This window comes from Heterocephalus glaber, unplaced genomic scaffold, assembly GCF_053883595.1.
Source record: "Heterocephalus glaber isolate CG9 unplaced genomic scaffold, H.glaber_assembly_v1.0 deba00001461, whole genome shotgun sequence".
NCBI lineage: Eukaryota > Metazoa > Chordata > Mammalia > Rodentia > Bathyergidae > Heterocephalus > Heterocephalus glaber.
In genome coordinates, this window is record NW_028258308.1 from 33,853,800 (window position 1) to 33,861,976 (window position 8,177).

An 8,177-nucleotide genomic window follows, 5' to 3' on the forward strand; every position below is an offset into this window, starting at 1 on the left:
TACTCCTTTATAACTCAGCCCTTTGCATAATATTTGGTATTTAGTATGTGACCCAAGACATCTCCTAAATAACTCTATAAGTGACTACAACATGTGCATGAAGGATACGTAGAGATGGATGTTTCATTCGTTACCTTTAAAGGATATGAAAGCAAATAGGTTTTCAAATGTGGCAGACGTGTTTGGTCAGCTCATTGTTTGTATACATGATCACAGATGGTCATAGAGACTTATTTCATTTGGAAATGGAATACTTTCATCTTAATTCAGCTTTTCCTGAGGCATGGATTTTGATGTCACATTTATCAAGACATCTACTTGGAAGTGGATGCCACGCTGTGAAGAACCATTATAGACAAATGTTATAGCCACGTGCCAAGTAATGACTTATTCTGGGCAGTTGCTTAAAAGGTTAGTTTTGTTCATTTTATTTACTGTGCTTATGTGCTGCTTATATAGGAAAGGAGAGAATGGGAAGGCAGCAGTCTGTGTTTTTTTTTGTTTTTTGGTTTTTTTTTGGAAGATGGTAGTTATTTGCAGAGCTCTGGGAGCAAATTGCTCAGCTCACACCTGGAAACAGAATCTCTAGCTACACAGTGGCCATGGTCATATTCACATGTCTCCAGATTGTGGTTTTCCAATGAAATGCAGAGATATGCAGAAAAGGCTTCATTGTCATTCCTTATTTTTGGAATATTATCCTTAGCTGGACCGATTCACTTTTTCCCTTTCTTCTACTGTCAGCACTGTTTCAGCAGCGAGTTATACCATCTGGTGACATCAAAAAAAGCAAAATTACAAGTGTCAGCTTGGTGGGAATTGCCCTCTTATGGCAAATGTGTGACAAGCCACATTTTTCTATCATTTTCACCTTGAGTGATAAAATATCTGCAGTTTGGGAAGATGGCATGGACCTCCCTTAATCATAACACAGCTCTGTCTAACTGAGCTGCTGTTGCTTCAATATAGAAGGAGAAGCAACCTTGATCTTCCAGCAGTCCCTCCCCTATAAACAGCAGGAATGTAGCCCCAGAGTTGATTGCCTGTATCTATAGGTAATAGAGACTTAACTGGCATTAAAGTCAGAGCCAGTTTCAAACCAGTTAAATTTAGTGATTTGTGTGAAGAGTGTATGCAACTGATGAAATCACAAAAGAACAATTCATATTAAGGGAAGAATACCCTCCCTATTGAAAATGGACATTAAACTGTGGCTGGTGTCCTTGTGAGGCAAAAATTTCCCTCTTAATTTTCTTGTTAGGTCTACATGCAGTTCATAGGGTATGTAAAAGCTGTGCATCAGGGGAAAGTTGGAAGATCTTAAACTAATGAGTTTGAACTTGGCATGTTTTCTGTTATTATTTTTTAAATCAGTGATTATATATAATGAGGAGCTAATACATCAATCTAAATATAAGATAAATTACGGTACATTAAAATAAGAAAATCCAGCAAGGGAAAACTAGATAGGCATGTTAAAATGGCAAACCACACCCCTTGATGATCCACTGAAAAAAGAAAGTTTTGGTTAGGATACCATTTCATGTTATGATGTAAGGCAGAATATAATGCCATGGGTTTCAGAATTTTTGTATTTTATTCACTCCACATCCTACAAAAATGACTAACATATAACAGACTCTCACAAACATTGAACATGAGTGCTTGATGTATATATAATCCATCTCGAGTAAAGTAGCTTTGTTTCATGTCTGAGTGGGTGAAAGTTCTTTTAGAAAGAGGAGGAAAAAATCTCTACAAAATAATTCAGTTGATATTCTTTCCAGATCTACCTTCTTCACTTAGATTCTTTTTCCTGTGAGGAAAACCACAGGGATTTGTGGCTGTCGCCATCAATGATAGGTTTGGTATATGATAAAATGTAGACAATGGTTAAATAGAGTACATGCCTTATGAAATAGAATTTAAAATAATAGCTCTCAACAGCAGGACTTTGACAAGAGCCCATGATGGGAAAATAGAAACCCCACCCTGGCAATGGCATCTGGTACAAATTGAGAAATGAATTGTACAACAGAACAGTATGTGTCTTCCACAATCCTCAGGAACAAACCCCCAGTGACACACACCGAGCTTTAGAGCCTCTACGTTTCTTTTTTTGAAACAGCTGAAATCAGTAGGGAAATGAAAAAGAAATGGCTTGATTATCTCTGAGAAGCTTGCCCCTCCCTCTGGATATCCAACTCTCAAAATATGCATTTGGATATGCATTGGGAGTTCTCTTTATCTAGAAATTGCATTTAGAGAAAAGAATGTACCCTTTCCTGTCCATATCCCATGTTGTTACGTCACTGATTCCTCATCATTCTGGCACATTCAGTAATCTAACAGGCAACCCAGCTGAAGGAAATATCATAGCAATAATGTGCCAGCACCATGGAAAGTGAAGAACATGTAAAAACTATAATAATGGTGGAAAAAGCATATCCCAAATAGGAAAATCAGTCCCAGCTACCAGATACAATTCCAGCAGAATGGCATGAATTAAAGAAATTCAATTTAACACAAACTTATTGAGTATCTACATCGTACTAGGCCCTGGTTACATACTGAACAGCAAAACTCCCTTCACTCCCCAGTGCCTATTTTCTTTATCTGATGTGCATGCTCTCAACAGGGTCCCAAGCCACATAGGTTTGGGAGAGGAAAGCCCTGCAAGGAGTTTGGTTTAAATAAAGTTAGAACCATTCTTGCAGAAATCTGGAGCACATGTATGGAAGTGAGGGTCAGGTTGTCTAAGTCCTGTTGCTAGTTGAATTTAGCCCTTGAAAGGTAATTTTAATCTGTGTTGGGGAAAGTTTTACAAAGATAATAAATTTTGACAAAGTATTTTATTTTAGAGGAATAAGAAACCTACTGGCTTGTACTTCACTTTATGTTTCTACTCAAATCTTACCTTATCAGCAAGGACTTCCTTGACAACCTGACCCCACACTACTCTGGGGCTCCCTTCCCCCTCATCTCTATGAGTGGCTAATCATCTGACATAAATACCTTATTTACTTTCTTATTGTCTGTCTCTTCATTCTGGAATATACACTCCATCAGGGCAGGATTTTCTTTAAACATTTTCAGGTATTTTAGTCTGTTTTCTATTGCTGTGACAAATATTTGAGGCTGGAACTTTTGGTTGACTTAGTTTACGGTCCTGGGATTTAAGGGCATGACACCAGCATTGGATTGGTTCTGCTAAGGATTCTATGGCAGATGACATCATAGAAGGAACACAGGGTGAGTCAGGAAGCCAGAGTGCATGGAGGGACCAATAACAACCTTCCAATGGGCTCCACCTGTTAAAGATCCCACCACCTGTTAATATTGCCATACTGAGGACTGAGTTCTCAACATATGAACCCATGGGGATACTCTCATAGCATATCCAAATCCTAGCATCCCAGGAAATGGTGGTTGTTCCCTCCCATCCAAGGCTAAGAGGTAGATCCCTTAGTGGATTTGTGATCCTTAATACTGTCCTACCACTGTCTCTGAGGTCACACATGGTAAGATTTCCTGTGCTCAGTGCTGGTATTACTGTCATGGATGAGTTTGGGCATTGAAAATACTTTAAGCTTCTCAGATGTTAGAGTTGATTAACACATGACATGCCACCTGATACATTTAGCCCCTAGTCTCAGGACCAAGTGATGTGTGCTTTCTCCTAGAGATCTAGTTGGGTGGCCATCTTCAGATACAATCAATAGTACAGTTGGCTTCCATAAAACTGGTTTTCTAATGTTGCTTTTCTTAGCATCATCACTGAACGACTGTACAAAATTTGCAGTGATGAAATATGCAGGCATTTGAGATTTGTAAGGAGGAAGACAATGACTTTAGAACATCTGACCAGAAAAGACATTCACATATTACTGACAGAGATTCATCTTTGAGAATATGGAGGTTGAGTTTCTGGAAATTAATGATTTGGTGATGAGTTACTTGCAGAGATTAGGAGAAATTAAGTAAATGTAGTTGATTCCCCTTAACTGGAGGGACAGTTTTGGTTGGAAAATGTAGAGGATTGGAAGACAATGAAAACTTGATTGCTCCACATAATTCTAAGGGGTTATTTTCTTCTTGAAATATGAAACTAGAAACACATCTTTTTCCTCTAAGTGAGAAGAGATTTACATAGAAGACATAGACACAAAAACTGAATAACACAAAAGCAAGCTAGAGTTTCTCTTTCTGTTCTATTATAGATTGAGTTAGTCCTCCTCAAACATATGTTGTTGTAGTCTTAATCCCACTACCACTGAATGTGACCTTATTTGAAAAGTCTTTCCAGGAAAATTGAGATGAGGTCATACTGCAATATGGTGGGTCCTTGATCCAGTATTATGGATGTCCTTACAGAAAGAGGAAAGACAGTGTGAAGACATGGAGGAAGAAAACCATGTAAAGACAGAGGCAGAAGTTAGAGTGATATATCTACCAGTGAGGGATGACTGGGACTACCAGCCACTTGAGGAGGCAAGGACAGATCCTCGACTACAGGCTTCAGAGAGACAGAGCTCACACTTTGACTTTTGATGTCTATCCTCTGAAAGTGTTAGATGACAAATTATTCTTTTAAGCCACCAAATCTGTGATTCTGTACTTTGTTAAAGCTTCATTTGTAACTAATAGTTTTCTAGACCCACGTGGGGAAGAATAGGGAGAATGGTAAGTTTTAAAATAGTGTAAAATATTATAGCTTCTCACTACTTGAGGTGAGATGTGTATGCTGATGGTAGTGAAGGGAGCTGGGATTTTGCCTGGTCAGGGAAGAATAGCAAGAGTCTCAGGAGTGAAAGAGCAGCATCCAAGACCAACTGTCCGTACTGTTGCCTCATGATAACCAGAGGAAGAGCCCACAGGCTGTATCCACACATTCTGACTCTAGGGCACTTGGATATTTGAGCAAAACTGACTCCCAAATTATTTTACAATGCACTATGTAAAACCAATCACATTTTTTAATTTTATATATGACATTGATTCATAAAATCAAGCTACTACATTTTCACCAGGTTGCATCACTAGTTTTACGGTATCCTTCAAATAATTTAGGGATAGGATGATGGCAAAATGAAGTTTTTATTAGCAATGTAAATGGTGCAAGATATCTAGCCTCCAAAAATGATTGCCCTAGAGACACTTAACAATCCACCTGTGTCTTCTTGGCAATACTTGTTACTATTCCCTAGATGCTTCCCTGTTTTCCTCTCAGTGGTAACCAGAGCTGACTGAGAAATGCTTACCTGTCTCTTGTGCTCTACATACCTCACACTTATCCCACGTGGTTTCTTCCAGTATTATTTCCTCTTGTCAATCAATAGATTTTCATGATTTCCTGTGAATCTATCTTGACAAGGGTAGGAAGAGAAAGAGAAAATGAGTAGAAGTTTTTGTATGTAAAACACAAAGTCTTGTCACTTCTTTTCTGCATTTAGGGGGCTGAAAACAACAGAAATATCTTAGCAATATTTTTAAAAATTAAAATGCTTAGTACAATATATTTCAGTATGAAGAAATGGAGGCTTTAAGCATCTAAATTTAACAAAATAAGCCATTTGATAGGACAAAATTGTGGAACATTTCCAGATGAACAATTGAGAAGCATGTTGGGCCAGAGATTTAGCTAAGTGGTTCCAGTGCCTGCCTCGCAAGTGCAAGATCCCAAATTCGATTCCCACTACCGGAAAAAAAAAAAAAAAAAGAGAGAGAAGCATTTAGGCATGTTAACTTGCAGAGAATGGGAAAGAAGAGAAAGTAACCAACACCTGGATTTTGTTGGGTCAGAATCCTAGCCACTTTCCCATAACTGATACAAAATACCTGACACCCACAATTTAAAAGAAGAGGGGTTTATTTTGACTCACAGTTTCTTTTTTTTTTTTATTAAATTCTTTTATTGGTACATTGTAGGTATACAACACAATTACATTTCTCATTGGGAATTGTACCTTTACATAATGCATCCTGGTTCTTATTTTTTCCCCATTCCTAGCCCTCCCTTCATGCCCTCCACCCTTCCCTATTTACAAAGACTTTATTTCCATTTTTTCCATTTCTCATCATTTTTCCTTTCCCTTCTTTCCTTTCCCATGCCCCTCCTATTACCCCTCCCCCTTTGGACCTTTTCTTCCTATTTTACATTATCGATTATTCATTCTAATCACTGGTACATTTTAGGTATACAATATAATGACATCCATCATTGGAAATTTGCACCTTTAAATAGTCTCTCTTGGTTCTTACTTTTCACCGTTGCCCAGCCCTCCCTTCATCTCCTCCATTCCTCCCTATTTACAAAGATTTTGTTCCTATTTTTCCATTTTCTCATATTACTACCATTCCCTTCTATCCTTTCCCCTAGCCCTCTGACTTCCTTCCCCTTTGCCCCTTTTCTTCCTATTTCACATTACCTATTATACATTTAGTCCTTATTTACACTTTCAGTTTCTCACACCAGAGAAACTATTCAGTATTTATACATGTGTGTCCTATTTATTTCACTTAAGAGTATTGCCTCAATGTGCATCCACTTAGCTATAAATGTCTCTAATTTCTCATTTTTTATGGCTAAGTATTCTCCATTTTATAAAAAAAAAACAACACATTTTCTTTATCCAGTCTCCAGTTGATGGGCATTTGGGCTGTTTCCAAGTTTTAACTTTTACAAACTGTGCTGCTATAATCATGGGAGCACATATATCACTGTGGTATGATTCTTTTAATTCTTTGGGGAAGATCCCCAGCAGTGGAATAGCATGGTCAAATGGGACTACCAGTCCTAGTTCTTTGAGGTATCTCCATACTGATTTCCACAGTGGTTGCACCAGTCTACACTCCCACCAGCAGTGGAGCAGGGTTCCTCTTTCCCCACAGCCCCGCCAGCATTTGTTATTGGTTAATTTCATGATAGCAGCCATTCTTTCTGGAGTGAAGTGGAATCTCAGCATTGTTTCCATTTGCATCTCTCGAATGACCAGTGATGTTGAACATTTTTTCATGTATTTATTTGCTATTTCTACTTCTTTATCTGAGAAATGTCTGTTCATTTCAGATGCCCATTTTTGGATTGGGTCTTTAAATTTGGGAGGTCTGATCTTTTTAAGTTCTTTATAGATTCGGGATAGTAGACCTTTGTCTGAGGAAGAGCAGCTGAAGATTTTTTCCCACATTGTGGGTTGTCTCTTCACACTGCTGGTGGTTTCTCTTGCTGTGCAGAAGCCTTGTAATAAGAAGAGATCCCACTTGTTGATTGTTTGTGCTACTTCACAGGCAACTGAGGTTTTGTTCATAAAATCTTTTCCTACACCGATGTCTTCAAGGGTTCTACCTAACCTCTGTTCCAACTGGTTCAGAGTTTCTATTTTAATATTAGATCTTTAATTCATTTTGATTTTAGTTGAGTGCATGGTGAGAGATACAGGTCTAGTTTTAATCTTTGGCAAGTTGAAGCCCAATTTTTCCAGCACCATTTATTAAAGAGGCTATCTTTACTCCAGTGAGGGTGTTTGGCTCCTTTATCAAAGATGAGATGGCTGAGTGTATCTGGCATTGTTTCTTTATCTTCTAATCTGTTCCACTGGTCCTCAGGTCTGTTTCTTTGCCAGTACCATGCTGTTTTTATCATAGTAGCTTTGTAGTGTAGTTGCAGTTTGGGGATTGTGATACCCCCTGCCATGTCTCTGTTACCTAGAATTGCTTTTGCTATTCTGGGTCTTTTCTTGTTCCAAATGAATTTTTGGATTGTTTTCTCAAGCTCTATGAAGTATGCTGCTGGGATCTCAATTGGAATTGCATTAAATCTATATAACAGTTTTGGAAGTATGGCCATTTTCACTATATTAATCCTTCCTACCCAGGAGCAGGGGATGTTTGTCCATTTTCCGATATCATCTTCAATCTCTCTTTTCAGAGTGCCATAGTTTTCAGAGAAGAGGTCTTTGATTTCTTTCATTAGGTTGATTCCTAGGTATTTCAGTTTTTTGGATGCTATTGTGAAAGGAATTATTTTCTCTATTTCTCTCTCAGTGAGTCTGTCATTGGTGTAGAGGAAAGCTACTGATTTTAGTGTGTTGACCTTGTAACCAGCTACTTGACTGAATTTGGTTATCACGTCTAGAAGACTTTTGGTGGAGTTCTTGAGGTCTTCTATATAGAGTATC

General features: G+C 38.2%; 1 long non-coding RNA gene across 1 annotated transcript; it reads right to left on the reverse strand.

Annotated features, from left to right (window-relative positions):
• Positions 1–404: 404 nt before the first annotated feature.
• Positions 405–3,196, reverse strand: LOC110344077 (uncharacterized). The gene is made up of 2 exons (XR_002386362.2): positions 3,016–3,196; positions 405–771 (listed from the first exon to the last, which is right to left on the reverse strand). It is a non-coding gene; the product is annotated as an uncharacterized LOC110344077 (long non-coding RNA).
• Positions 3,197–8,177: the final 4,981 nt, after the last annotated feature.